The sequence below is a fragment of the Ascaphus truei genome, chromosome 21 (genome assembly GCF_040206685.1).
Source record: "Ascaphus truei isolate aAscTru1 chromosome 21, aAscTru1.hap1, whole genome shotgun sequence".
Taxonomy (NCBI): Eukaryota; Metazoa; Chordata; class Amphibia; order Anura; family Ascaphidae; genus Ascaphus; species Ascaphus truei.
Window position 1 is genome coordinate 17368890 of NC_134503.1, and position 14766 is coordinate 17383655.

At 48.4% G+C, this 14766-nt stretch overlaps 1 protein-coding gene across 2 annotated transcripts in view; it reads right to left on the reverse strand.

Annotated features, from left to right (window-relative positions):
• STPG3 (sperm-tail PG-rich repeat containing 3) overlaps positions 1 to 14712 on the reverse strand; it is a 40667-nt gene extending 25955 nt beyond the window's left edge. The window contains exon 1 of one of the 2 annotated variants that reach the window (XM_075579180.1): positions 14494 to 14712. The gene's annotated coding sequence lies outside the window, so the exon portion shown is untranslated. Of the gene's footprint in view, positions 1 to 14360; positions 14473 to 14493 lie in introns of those variants that run through there. The other variant, XM_075579182.1, reaches the window with a different exon arrangement.
• Between the last annotated feature and the right edge of the window lie 54 nt (positions 14713 to 14766).

Genomic DNA, 14766 nt, shown 5'->3' on the forward strand with positions numbered 1-14766 from the left:
TATTCTGAATCTTAACCCAGGCCTGGCCACGCTACAACCACATCCCGGACCCGCTCCCTCTGCTGTCGGTGTGTATACTCAACATCCCACCTCAGTACAGGGGACTGGTCTGGTCTGCGGGCTGCACAGCGTGACATTATGCAGAGCCCAACAGAAACAGACGTGACTGAGGTGTGCCAACTAATCGGGACCCTTGCGCAATGCATTCAAACTTTGGGAACTCAGATCACAGGCCTGATTCAACAGCTTTCCCAGCTTTCTCTACAGCCTATTCCGCCACCGGCCCCAGCCACGCAGGGTGGCAATCGGCCATCAGAACTCAGGATTCCTAAGCCTAAAGCAAATGCGGGTGACCCTCTAGCCTGTCGTGGGTTTTTGAACCAATGTGAAATACAGTTTGAGATGTCTCCCAGTCTGTTCCCCACCGGACGCACCAAGGTAGCCTATGTTTACTCTCTTTTAAAAGGGGACGCCTTGGCATGGGCCTCTCTCATCTGGGAGTTGCGTGCGGACCTCACCCAGGATTTCCAGCTCTTCCGCCAAGAATTCCAGCAGGTTTTCGATATTCCCGCCCACAGAGATACTGCCGCTGTTTCACTTTTTCAATTGTCTCATGGTCGTAGGTCCGTAGCCAAATACGCATTGGAATTCCGGACCGTCGCAGCGGAGATGCATTGGAGCCAAGAAGCCCTTATTGCTGTGTTTTGGCAAGGATTGGCCGATTCTGTAAAGGATGAACTTGCAGTCTAGCCCAGGCCCCAGGAATTGGAGGAATTGATCACACAATGTATACGAGTGGATCAGCGCCTTCAGCAGCGACGTCATGAACGCCAGCGCCCCAGATTTTTGTCTCCTGATCCTATTCTTCCCAGATCCTTCCCGGCTATTCGCCCTGCTCCAGAGGCTGTAGAACCCATGCAGATCGCCAGTCAAAAGTTCTGTAATACCGACAGGACTGCCGATAGAACCCCTGACAGGACTGCTGAAAGGGCTCGCCACCGGAATGAGGGTGTTTGCTACTACTGTGGATCTCCTGAGCATACGATACGTTTTTGTCCTTTAAAGGCCCAAATAACAAACACGACCAATGGGGCAAGAAGGACTCATTTTGGGGTCAATATCTTCTCATCCTATCTCTGAAGAGGAACTCCCTAAGAGAATTATGTTTCCAGTCTCGCTTGAAGGCCCGAATTTTCTCGTAACCAACGCCGCTTTTCTTGATTCAGGATCCGGTGGTAACTTTGTGGATCAAGATTTTCCTACTCGTAACAAGATCCCGCTCATCGCCAAGAAGTCGCCGTTTGGCCTCGAGGCTATTGATGGTCGTCCTTTGCAACCTGCCTTCATCACGTTAGAGACTCTTCCTCTCACCCTTTCTACCGGTACTCATACCGAAATCATATCCTTTGACGTGATGCACTCTCCCGCCGTTCCGGTTATCCTAGGATTACCCTGGCTACAGCAGCACAACCTACGCATTGATTGGAGGGATGGCAAGACAATCCAGTGGGAGCCAGAGTCAGACTCCTCACCATTGCCGGTCATTTCTCCTACCACAGTCCTCGCGGGAGTGGAAACACCCCCGGCGTATGACTCCGCTCTTCCTGAAGTATATGCGGATTTCGTATATGCGGAATCAGAGGTTCTACCTCCTCACAGACCTTATGATTGCCCCATTGATCTGGTTCCCGGCGCTGTTCTAAGTGCAAGTCCTACCCCTTGTCTCTCCCTGAAACTGAAGCCATGGCAGCATACATCAAAGAAAACCTTGAAAAAGGATTAATTCGTAATTCTTCGTCCCCTGCTGGTGCCGGTTTCTTTTTTGTCAAGAAGACGGATCCCTGAGACCATGCATTGATTACCGAGGGCTTAATCTCATCACAGTCAAGAATCGGTACCCCCTTCCGCTGATCTCCAAACTTTTTGATAGGCTTCAAGGGGCAAAAAAAAATTCTAAGCTAGACCTCCGAGGAGTCTACAATCTTGTTCGCATCCGAGAAGGCGATGAATGGAAGACTGCCTTCAATACTAGAAGCGGCCACTACGAGTATCTTGTAATGCCTTTCGGCTTATGCAATGCTCCTGCTGTTTTTCAGGATTTTATGAATGATGTCTTCCGTGATGTCCTCAACTCTTTCGTAATCGTTTATCTGGACGATATCCTAATTTTTTCTAAAAATCTTCAAGACCATGTCCAGCATACCAGGCTTATTCTCGCTCGCCTTCGTGTCAATAATCTCTATGCTAAGCTCGAGAAATGTCTTTTTCATCAATCCTCTACTGCCTTCTTAGGCTATATAATTTCAGATAAAGGATTTTCTATGGACCCTGAAAAACTCAAGGCTGTTCTGGATTGGCCTCAGCCCAACTCTCTCAAAGCCATCCAGCGTTTTTTGGGCTTCTCCAATTACTATAGGAAATTCATTCGAAAATTTTCTACCACTGTGGCTCCCATTACTGCCCTTACCAAGAAGGGAGCTGACCCGTCTGTATGGCCTCCGCAGGCAGTCTCGTCCTTTGAAACACTGAAACAAGCTTTCGTCTCAGCACCCATTCTGCGACATCCCGATGTTAGTCTTCCTTTTACTTTAGAAGTTGATGCATCTGATTGTGGTGCAGGCGCCATCCTCTCCCAGAGACTCGTCCCTCAAGATAAGTTACATCCTTGCGGTTTTTTTTTCAAAGAAGTTCTCTCCCGCTGAAAAGAACTATGATGTTGGCAATTGAGAACTCTTGGCTATCAAGGTGGCCTTACAGGAATGGCGACATCACCTGGAAGGTTCCCGCGAACCTATTTCTATGTTGACCAACCATAAAAATCTTCTTTATATCGAAAATGCATTGTCTGGGGTCTCGTCAAGCCCGTTGGGCATTATTTTTCTCAAGATTTAATTATACTCTGTCTTATATTCCCGGTTCTAAGAACACAAAAGCTGATGCCTTGTCCAGACAATTTTCTCCTGAGGAAAAATCTGAAGAAACCCTTGAAACTATCGTACCTTCTAAGTTTATAATTTCCCCCAACTCATTTGATATTCTCGAAAAAATCGTTGAAGCTCAAACACAAATTTTGAGTGGTCTAGAGGTACCGGAAGGAACTCTTTATGCGCACCCAGGTTTCATCAAAAGATACTAGAATGGGGCCACTCTGTCCGTTCAGCCGGCCATCCCGGCTTCATGAGAACTTTGGATTTAATCAAACGTACTTTTTGGTGGCCCAATATGGCAAAGATTGTTCATGAATTTACCAGGGCTTGTCCAGTATGCGCACAAAACAAGACTCTTCATCTTCAGGCTTGCTCATGCCCTTACCAGTATCTGAACGTCCATGGTCACATATTTCTATGGATTTCATTGTGGATCTACCATCCTCCAGAGGTATGAATACCATTTTGGTCATCATTGGTCGTTTTTCAAAACAAGCCCACTTTGTTCCACTCAAAGGACTTCCCTCCTCGCCCACCTTAGCTGATATCTTCACCAAAGAAGTGTTTCGTATCCATGGGATACCAACATCCATAGTCTCGGACCGAGGCACTCAATTTATATCGAAATTTTGGCGTGCCTTCTCTAAGAGGCTTGGCATGGCGCTATCCTTCCAGTCAGGCTATCACCCCCAGACAAATGGGCAAACTGAGAGACTGAATCAAACGCTGGAACAATACCTAGTGTTTTAGTTCCGATTCCCAGGATAATTGGGTTGACCTGCTACCTTGGGCAGAATTTGCAACCAATTCACTTCGTAATGAGTACACGCACGAAACCCTCATTCTTCGTGAATTATGGTTTTCACCCAAGTCGACTGCCAATCTCAAACATTCCGGTAGGAGTGCCGGTGGCTGACGAACGGTTAACTACTCTTCAGGAGCCATGGATCAAGATCCAGTCCGCGCTTCTTAGCGCAGCTCAGGGATTCAAGTCTCAGGCAGACCACCGTCGTCAACAGGCCCCTAATTACAAGCCAGGTGACCGAGTTTGGCTTTCGTCTAAAAACATCAAGTTGAAGTCTCCAACCCCGAAATTGGCACCCCGATTCTTAGGGCCTTTTCTGATCCAGGAACAAATCAATCCTGTGGCATTTCGCCTGCAACTTCCGTCTTCCATGAGGATTCCAAACGTATTCCACGTTTCCCTGCTCAAGCCATTTGTCCAGAGCAAACGGTTCCCTGCTAAGACCCATAAACCCAAACCAGTCATGGTCCAAGGACATACATGGTGATGCGGTCCCACTAATCTATGGTCCAAGGACACCCTGAATTCGAAATCCAGACGATCATGGATTCTCGCGTATCCAGAGGAAAGATACAATTCCTTGTTCACTGGAAGGGTTATGGCCCAGAAGAACGCTCTTGGGTACCCAAGGAAGACATCCATGCTCCAGATCTCTTGGATCGCTTCCATAAGAAGTTCCCACAGAAGCCTTGGATGTATCGTCCAGAGGTCGATCCTGAAGGGGGGGGGGGGTACTGTAAGGAATCGGGGGCCATGTCCCCTGCGATGTGACCCCTCCTTACCCACTACCAGTACTGCAGCTGCCGCCCATCGCTACCCTTGCCGTCGCGCGGCACTTACCGCTATTCACGCCGCGGCCGCCATCTTGGATTCTCGCGCCGGTGTTACAGGGCGCTCATCTATCCCTGGCACTTGTAACACGCGCGCCATGCCTGCCTCCGCCCCTGCTCGGCACGGGAGTCCTTGCCACGCCCCCTGCACTCTCAGCTGAGCCCTGTTACTCCCAGCCTCTCAGGAGCTGCTCTTCGTCACGCCCCCGTCCGGATTGGTGGATACCGCTTTAAATACCCTGCACTGTCACTTCCTCCTTGCTCTGCATAGCTCCTTGCTTTCTGTGTAGCCTGGAAACTGTGTCATGCTTCCTTTTGTCTTTACTCCGGCAGATTTGTACCGGCTTGTCTGACTACCTTCTCTGGCTCCCGACTTCGGCTTACCCATCACGATTCTTACCTCTCAGACCCTTGGACACGGAAACGGATTTTACTACGGAACTCTCTATACTCCTGAACTCGGCAAGTACAACGACTATTCTGAATCTTAACCCAGGCCTGGCCACGCTACAACCACATCCCGGACCCGCTCCCTCTGCTGTCGGTGTGTATACTCAACATCCCACCTCAGTACAGGGGACTGGTCTGGTCTGCGGGCGGCTGAACAGCGTGACACTCATAGAGTGAGAGTGAGTGCGAATAAACAGCTCTGTGCTTCCTCGTAGAGTGAGAGTGAGTGAGAATAAACAGCTCTGTGCTTCCTGGTAGAGTGAGTGAGAATAAACAGCTCTGTGCTTCCTCGTAGAGTGAGAAGTGGGTGCAAATAAACAGGTCTGTGCTTCCTCGTAGTGAGAAGTGGGTGCGAATAAACAGCTATGTGCTTCCTCGTAGAGTGATAAGTGGGTGCGAGTAAACAGCTTACTAGTATCCAGACCCCTCAGGTAGAGAGGGGGTTAAGAGTGATTGCATCTGTATCTAAACTAATTCCATTGTTAATAATAAAATGTATATTGAAATTACTTTTTGTGGGGTTTACAGTATGTGCCTATTTAATTCATGTGGGTCATTGGTGGCACTTCCCTTGTATATTAGCATGTTGATATAGTAGAGAGGCTGACCATTTGAAGACAGGGATGCAGACTTATTCCAACCTAACACACAACCGGATCCCAGTCAAGCTTCTGCACTGATGGCTGCTGCTCTGTGCCTGTCCTATTGTTCATGGTCCCAAGGGAATGTAACAAGGGGAGAGAGGTCTTTAACCCTTTGGGTACCTGTTTGAAGTAGCTACCACGTCATGATGGGGCCTGGCTGTCCAGGGACCCCATGACATAGTAGCTACGTCATATGAAGAACGCGGATCCTCCCTTTCCGTGTTCATCATCAGTGACAAAGCTCAAATATTTTTTTGGGGGGGGAGTAATGTTTACATTACCATAATGGTTTTGGGGTGTCCTACCGAGGTTAGCCGAATTAGTGTTGGCTTTAAGGCTACGGTCCCAGTGAGCGGGCGACGGAGCACCTGGCAGCGCTCATGCCCGTCACCCGAGCGATCTGAGGACTTCAGATCACTCGCGACGGGGAGGCGTGGCGGGGGCGTGGCCTCAGCCTCATTGGCTGAACCGTCACCGTGACCATCTCTCGGCCGCACCATCGCGCTTTGTGCATATTACAAAAATAACATAATTCTGCTAAAAAATAATCAACAATAAATCGAATAGAATGGAGCCCATTGGCACGACTTTAGAGTGCTTATAGCAAGGGATTCTGGTTTTAGGTTAAACCGGGAAACACCACTGACTGATCGTCTTGCACTTTCAGTTACAACCGGAATAAAAGCATCATTTGCTATGAAATTGTGCGAGCTAATCCACAGGTAGGAGACAAAGGCATCATAGGGGAGTATGGAAACTAAACAAACCTGCACCGATAAACACCAAATTCAAACGAGTGTCAAATTCCTTTTTATGTATGTATTGTGACAGAAACCAGGGGATGGTAATAAATTCCGTATATAGGGCTCCCAGGATACTAGACAGTTTCTATCCTGTTTGGCCTGGGAGTGCAGCCTTATAATACATACACTCCATCCCACAGTTTGGCAAGCGCTGGAACTGAGGGATGAGAGATCCAGACCAGAGTTTGTCTGCTGCCTGATTTCTGTCTCCTGTCATGCTAATTAGGAATCAGGTATGAAAGACTGATTTCCTGTTTGCTCTGGTCTCCCCACAAGAGCCAGGAGGCTGGAAGGCTGCTGAACTACAGAGGGGAGAAGCCTCTTCCCCAAACAGGTTCAATCTTTCTGTTCATTTGTGTAAGACTGCAAAAGTACCATGTTTTGATGTTGGAAGTGGAAAAGCCACTTCCAACCCTGAGTCAGGGATATCTAAGTTAAGTTATCGCTCAGGTGAGCAGCTTTTGTTTTGATCTGTTTTCTGTTGTATGCACTGTGGCAGTCTCAGTGCCTGGGACTGAATAAACCAGGCATAGCCTGTTTAAAGGAACAGTACGTGACGCCTCATCATTTAACCTACCCTAAAAGACCGTGTTCTAAACAGTCCCGGACAAACGACGGAGCCCCGGAGTAAGCCGTTTGTCACATATGGTGGAGAATGCGGGCAGAGAACTAGGGGGTCTGCGGGTTGAAGAACTTTGAAAAAAAAAAAAAAGTTTTTTTCATCCTCTGCAAACAAGATGGAAGACGTGGTGGGTGCGCTGGTACGCAATGTCGCTGCCCAGAAAGACGCGAATGAAACCCATCAACAGCTGTTAATAGCCCAGCAAGAAACTAATGCAAACCAGCAGCAGACGAATGCAGCCCATCAACAGCTGCTAATAGCCCAGCAAGAGATTAATGCGAACCAGCAACAGGCGAATGCCAACCAGCAACAGGCGAATGCAAACCAGCAACAGACGAATGAAGCCCTGCAAAACGCGAATGCAAACCAGCAAGAGACAAACCGCTTGCTGAGAGAGGAGCAACAGCGGTTCGCTCAGGGCTTACAACAGGAACTCGAGATCCTGAGGGGGACTATCAGTAACCTTCCACTGGCAGCGGCAGCCCCAGTTCCGAAAATGACCAGGGCAAGCCACTACCTTCAGAAGATGGGACCCTCGGATGATGTGGAAGCCTATCTTCTCACGTTTGAACGCACGGCACAGAGAGAGGGATGGCCAGAAGCTGAGTGGGCTGGTCTAATCGCACCCTTCCTAAGCGGCGAACCCCAGAAGGCTTACTTTGATCTAGAGCCAGCCGAAGCTAACGTCTATGCAAAATTGAAGTTCGAGATCCTCGCCCGCCTCGGCGTAACCACGGCTGTTCGCGCCCAAAGGTTTCACGCATGGTCCTTCACGATGGATAAAGCCACCCGAAGCCAGATGTATGACCTCATCCACCTCGCCCGGAAGTGGCTACAACCCGAGATCAACTCAGCCAGCCACATCGTGGAACGGTTGGTCATGGACCAGTTCTTGAGGAAACTTCCCTCTGCCTTACGCCGTTGGGTCAGTCGGAGTGACCCCCACAATGCGGATGAGCTTGTGGCCCTCGTAGAAAGGTACAATGCAGCAGAAGAGCACCCGCAACCCACAGTCGTGGAGCAACCCCACTACCCGAGGTTCCAGGACTCTTCCAGAGACGGTAAAAGGGTACCGGGGTTAAGGGGCGCTGAAGAGCGGCGACCACCTTCACGCAGCACCAGCAACAGTGGTTCGCACACTAAGGGCAATAGCCAACATGGGGAGCCGGGAAAAGGCTCTAAGTGGGACACAGACTATGTACCTAAATGTGTAAATTGTCATGAGAGGGGCCACACAGCAAAAATCTGCCCACTAAACTATGAGCCCATGCAATGCAACAGCGTGGAACCTTATTCGCTGTTGTCCCAATGTATGGGCCCTAGCCCAGAGGACCCCTTGAATAACCATCTGTGGGCATTTGTAAAGGTTAATGGTAAGAGGGTTCGGGCACTTCTTGACTCTGGGAGCATGGTCACACTAGTGTCCGAATACCTCTTGCCCATTAAGAAGAAACAGGGAAACAGTTCACAAAGAGTGGCAATTTGTTGTATACATGGGGATAATCATGAATATTCCACTGTTGATGTTTTTTTTGAAACAGAGTTTGGTTCTTTAGATTTCAAGGTGGGTATTGTACCCAAACTGGCACATGATGTGTTAATAGGGACCGACTTTCCCCATTTTCTAAAAATGTGGTCCCCCGCTCAGAATAGCGCCCAGAGTTCAATAGCGGACCATAACGAAGTATTAGAAGAAACAAATCCTTTCCCTTTTTCAGAAATGGAGGTTGACGAGGGCCCAAATAAGAAGGGGGAAAAGGAGGAGTGCTGTAAAATTCCCTTCCCCATCACTACTTTGGTAGGGAATACCCCAAATCAAGATGTTGAGCAGACACTTACCACCCCAGAACCGGATAAGACCCTCGCTGACCTAGAGGTCAGTCCTGGGAGTTTTAAGAAGGCCCAGTGGGAGGACCCCACATTAGCGGTAGCAAGGGGAAATATACGGGACCAGAATAGTACTCCTGGCCAACCAGATAGGTCACTTGCTTACCCCTACTTCGAGGTAGAGAACGACCTAGTATATCGTGTTGATAAAAGGAAATCAGTTACAACTAAACAATTGTTGGTACCACGGACATTCCGTAACGTAGTATTACACCTCGCACATAGTCATCCATTGGGGGGACACCTAGGGGTGGAAAAGACAAAAGAAAAGGTTCTCCGAAGCTTCTATTGGCCTGGGGTTCTGGCAGAAATTACGAATTATTGTTCCTCATGCCCAGAATGTCAGATCACCGCCCCGTTCAAGGCGTACCGCAGCCCATTGGTACCCCTTCCCATAATAGAGGTACCATTTGACCGGATTGCTATGGATCTAGTAGGACCCCTAATAAAGTCTGCTAGGGGACATCAGCATATATTGGTAATATTAGATTATGCCACCCGATATCCGGAGGCAGTTCCCCTACGTAGCACCTCAGCTAAAAACATAGCAAAAGAGTTAGTAGTTCTGTTTTCCCGGGTCGGGATTCCTAAAGAGATTCTATCTGACCAGGGAACACCATTTATGTCCCAAGTAACGAAAGAGCTATGTAAACTCCTAAAAATCAAGCATCTCAGAACCTCAGTCTATCATCCACAAACAGATGGTTTAGTGGAAAGGTTCAATAAAACCTTAAAGAGCATGTTACGGCGGGCGGTTGATAAAGATGGGAAAAACTGGGATTGTTTGTTACCGTACCTGTTATTTGCCATTAGGGAAGTTCCCCAATCATCCACAGGCTTCTCCCCGTTTGAACTATTGTATGGCCGACACCCAAGGGGCTTACTGGATATAGTCAAAGAGACTTGGGAACACGAGGTTACCCCTTACAGAAGTGTAATAGAGCATGTTGCCCAGATGCAGGACCGCATTGCTGCAGTCCTACCCATAGTGAGGGAACACATGGAGAAAGCTCAAGAAGCACAGAGGAATACATATAATAAGGGTGCTAGGGTCAGAATTTTTTCTCCAGGTGATAGGGTACTAGTTCTGGTTCCCACCGTGGAGAGTAAATTCCTTGCTAAATGGCATGGGCCATATGAGGTCTTGGAAAGAGTGGGAGAAGTAAATTATAAGGTAAGACAGCCAGGTAGGAGGAAACCTGAGCAAATTTACCATATAAACCTACTCAAGCCCTGGAAAGATAGAGAAGTCTTGTTAACCCTAGTACCCCCAGGTCCGTCAGAGAATCAAGAAACTGACCCAGAGGTTAGCATAGCTGAAACACTGTCTGTTCATCAGAAACGAGAGGTTCAGAATTTAGTGAAAAGAAACAAAGAAATCTTCTCTATACGGCCAGGTAGAACTAGCGTAATTGAACATGACTTAGTCTCTGAACCGGGGGTCCGAGTTAACCTTAAACCGTACCGAATCCCAGAGGCCAAAAGAAAGGCTATAAGTTTAGAGGTTAAAAAAATGCTAAAACTAGGTGTAATTGAGGAATCCCAAAGTGGGTGGAACAGCCCTATAGTCTTAGTCCCAAAGCCAGATGGTACAACAAGGTTTTGTAATGACTACCGGAAACTAAACGCAGTGTCAAAATTTGATACTTATCCTATGCCCAGGGTAGATGAACTTGTAGAGAGACTGGGCAAAGCCCGATATCTCACAACCCTAGACCTAACAAAAGGGTACTGGCAGGTTCCCCTCACAGAAAGGGCAAAAGAAAAGACAGCCTTCTCAACCCCAGACGGCCTCTTTCAGTATAAGGTGTTGCCTTTTGGCTTACATGGAGCTCCCGCCACATTCCAAAGAATGATGGATAAAATTTTAAAACCACATGCTCGGTATGCTGCCGCCTACCTGGATGATGTGGTAATCCATAGTGAAGATTGGCAATCCCACCTTCCAAAGGTCCAAGCTGTGCTTGACGCAGTCCGGTCTGCTGGACTAACTGCTAACCCCGCTAAATGCACTATTGGTCTGGAGGAGGCCAAGTATCTGGGATATTCTATTGGCAGAGGTTTACTCAAACCCCAAACACTCAAAGTGGAGGCGATACAAAATTGGCCAAGGCCAGTTACAAAAAAACAAGTAAGGACCTTTTTGGGCTTAATTGGGTACTATAGAAGGTTTATTCCCAATTTTGCAATTAAGGCAACCCCACTAACTTACCTCACAAAAGCAAGAGGACCGCTAATGGTAAAGTGGTCCCCCGAAACCGAACAGGCCTTTAGAAGCCTGAAAGAAGCTCTCTGTGCCCAACCAGTGTTGGTCACACCTGACTTCTCCAAAGAGTTCGTAGTCCAAACCGACGCATCTGAGGTAGGGCTGGGGGCGGTACTCTCCCAGGAGTCTCAAGGTGAGGAGCACCCCATCCTTTATTTAAGTAGGAAACTAAATCCCCAGGAGAAAAATTACTCCATAGTAGAGAAAGAGTGTCTCGCAATAAAGTGGGCTGTAGAGACGCTCAAATACTACCTGTTGGGGAGAAAATTCCGGTTGGTCACAGATCATGCACCCCTTACCTGGATGTGTCAAAACAGGGAAAAGAATGCTAGAGTGACCAGGTGGTTCCTAAGCCTACAACCCTTTAAATTTTCTGTGGAACACAGGTCAGGGCACAAACATGGCAATGCTGACGGGTTGTCAAGGATGCACTCCCTAATATCCATGGTCGCTCATCCCTCGAGGTCTGAGCTGGGGGGGAGGATATGTGACAGAAACCAGGGGATGGTAATAAATTCCGTATATAGGGCTCCCAGGATACTAGACAGTTTCTATCCTGTTTGGCCTGGGAGTGCAGCCTTATAATACATACACTCCATCCCACAGTTTGGCAAGCGCTGGAACTGAGGGATGAGAGATCCAGACCAGAGTTTGTCTGCTGCCTGATTTCTGTCTCCTGTCATGCTAATTAGGAATCAGGTATGAAAGACTGATTTCCTGTTTGCTCTGGTCTCCCCACAAGAGCCAGGAGGCTGGAAGGCTGCTGAACTACAGAGGGGAGAAGCCTCTTCCCCAAACAGGTTCAATCTTTCTGTTCATTTGTGTAAGACTGCAAAAGTACCATGTTTTGATGTTGGAAGTGGAAAAGCCACTTCCAACCCTGAGTCAGGGATATCTAAGTTAAGTTATCGCTCAGGTGAGCAGCTTTTGTTTTGATCTGTTTTCTGTTGTATGCACTGTGGCAGTCTCAGTGCCTGGGACTGAATAAACCAGGCATAGCCTGTTTAAAGGAACAGTACGTGACGCCTCATCATTTAACCTACCCTAAAAGACCGTGTTCTAAACAGTCCCGGACAAACGACGGAGCCCCGGAGTAAGCCGTTTGTCACAGTATGTATGTATGTCTTTATTTATATAGCACAATGAATAACAAAGCTGCGCACCAATTACAGCTCAACCCGGTTATAACGCGGTCCTCGGGGGCCACCCGATCCGACTGCGCTATAACTGGGGTCGCGCTAATTTTTTTTTAGATGGCCACCGCGCGCCCGATCGGGAGGGGGAGGAGGTGGAGTGAGGCGTCGGCAGCCCTACACGATCCCACAGCAGCCACCGTACTTCCCCCAGCAGCCCCAGCAATCCCCCCGCAGCCACCGCACTTCCCCCAGCAGTCCCCCCGCACTCCCCCCAGTAGTCCCCGCACTTCCCCCAGCAGTCCCCGCACTCCCCCCAGCAGCCGCTCTACACGATCCCCCGAGCAGCAGCACACGATCCCCCCAGCAGCAGCAACTACCAGAGGTAGGGCGGTAGGGGGGGGGGGGGGTGTGCTGTGTGCCTGCCTGTGTCTGTGTGCCTGCCAGTGTCTGTGTGCAGTGTGCTGTGTGCCTTTCCAGTGTGCTGTGTCTGTGTGCCTGCCAGTGTGCTGTGTGCTGTGTCTGTGTGCAGTAGAAAAAACAAAACACATTTTTTCGGGGTCCACGCTCAAACCGTGTTATAAGCAGATCCGCATCATAGCGGATCGCGCTATAACAGGGTTGAGCTGTACATAGAATAATATAATTGACACATAAATGAAAAACTGACTACAGTATGTCAGTGATCATTCAAAGAAAGTACATTTTGGTGCACTCCAAAAATAATTTTTTGCTTTTATATGCAGTGAATACACATGAGAGAAGAAAACCGTGCAAACGTGAGAAATAAAACTCTAAAAGTTAAAATAACACGCGGTGCTCGCAATCAATGGTAATGGTCGCTATCATCTCTATGAATTAGTGTCCCACTTGCTAGACAGAAAACCTCATAAGTCATAAGACTGTAGAATACCTATGGTATTTTGGGAGCTGGTGTGTAAGAAAGAGGCTATGAAATCCTCTTGATTGAAACGTAAATTTGTGTGTCGTCGGCATAGAGGTGATATTTAAACCCAAGAGATGTGATTAGGTCACCTAGAGAGAGTGTGTACAGAGAAAAGAGAAGGGGTCCCAGGACAGAGCCATGTGGTACCCCCACAGAGAGATTGATAGAGGAGAAGGTGTTAGCAGAAGAGACACTGAAGGTACGATGGGAGAGGTAAGAGGAGATCCAGGATAGAGCTTTGTTCTGAATACCAAGAGTATGGAGAATGTGAAGGAGAAGAAGGTGGTCCACGGTGTCAAATGCTGCAGAGAGATCGAGTAATATGACCCGAGTATAATGACCTCTGTCTTTGGCAGCAAGGAGGTCATTAGTTATTTTAGTGAGGGCTGTTTCAGTCGAGTGAGCAGTGCGGAAGCCAGATTGTAGAGGGTCTAGGAGAGAATAGGTGTTGAAAAGGCAGAACAAGCGAGAGAATACAAGACGTTCAAGGAGTTTAGAGACAAAAGGCAGGAGGGAGACAGGTCGATAGTTAGAAAGACAGGTAGAGTCAAGCTTGCTGTTTTTGAGTAATGGTATAACTGTTGCATGTTTGAAGGAGGAGGGAAAGGTACCAGAGTAGAGGGAGGAGTTAAAAAGGTGTGTGAGGGTAGGGATTATAGTAGGAGCAAGAGGTTTTAGGAGATGGGAGGGAATGGGGTCAAGAGGGAATGTGGTAAAGGGAGAAGAGAAGATCAGCAGTGACACATCCTCCTCTGAGACAGCAAAAAAAGAGTCAAGGAAGGCAGGAGGAGAGTTAGGCTGTGCTTATAGTGCCAGCGACAATGACGCAACGTTAAAACAAATGCATTGCCGTCGCGTGCGCTTATAGTAAGCGCGACGCGAAGGCTTGGTCGCGATCGCTGGAAGTCATCTCAATTTGATCTTTCCAGCGACCACAGCCTGACGTTACCATCGCGTCACTGTCATTATAAGCGCAGCCTTAGGAAGCGGTGTAGGATGGGTGGAGGAAACAGAGGGGATGTTCTGACGTATGGAAACTAAACAAACCTGCACCGATACACACCAAATTCAAATGCGTGTCAATTTCCTTTCCATTGTTACCGCCGATTCTTTAAGAAAATAAGAACAGCATGAAATAAAGAATAAATAAACACAGAAAACCCGGAATCCCTACTTATACCTAAAGCTAGGACATTGTGCTCAGGGACAGGAAGTGGAATAGAACACCTGATCCTCTGTGCTGTCCCTTTAAATCATGGCACCTGTCAGCCAGCCGTTCGCGCCGCACAAAGCTTCCCGCGAAACTGACGTCACCAGCCCCCCGTAACGTCAACGCGAACTAAACCTGCGCCGCCTCCTGCACTCCCTGATTGGCCAACGTCAGCCGGCTTGTCAGGTTGCGGTGGGGCCTGGACACGACCTCTCCATCCGATTGGCAGTTTGAAGGCAGCGG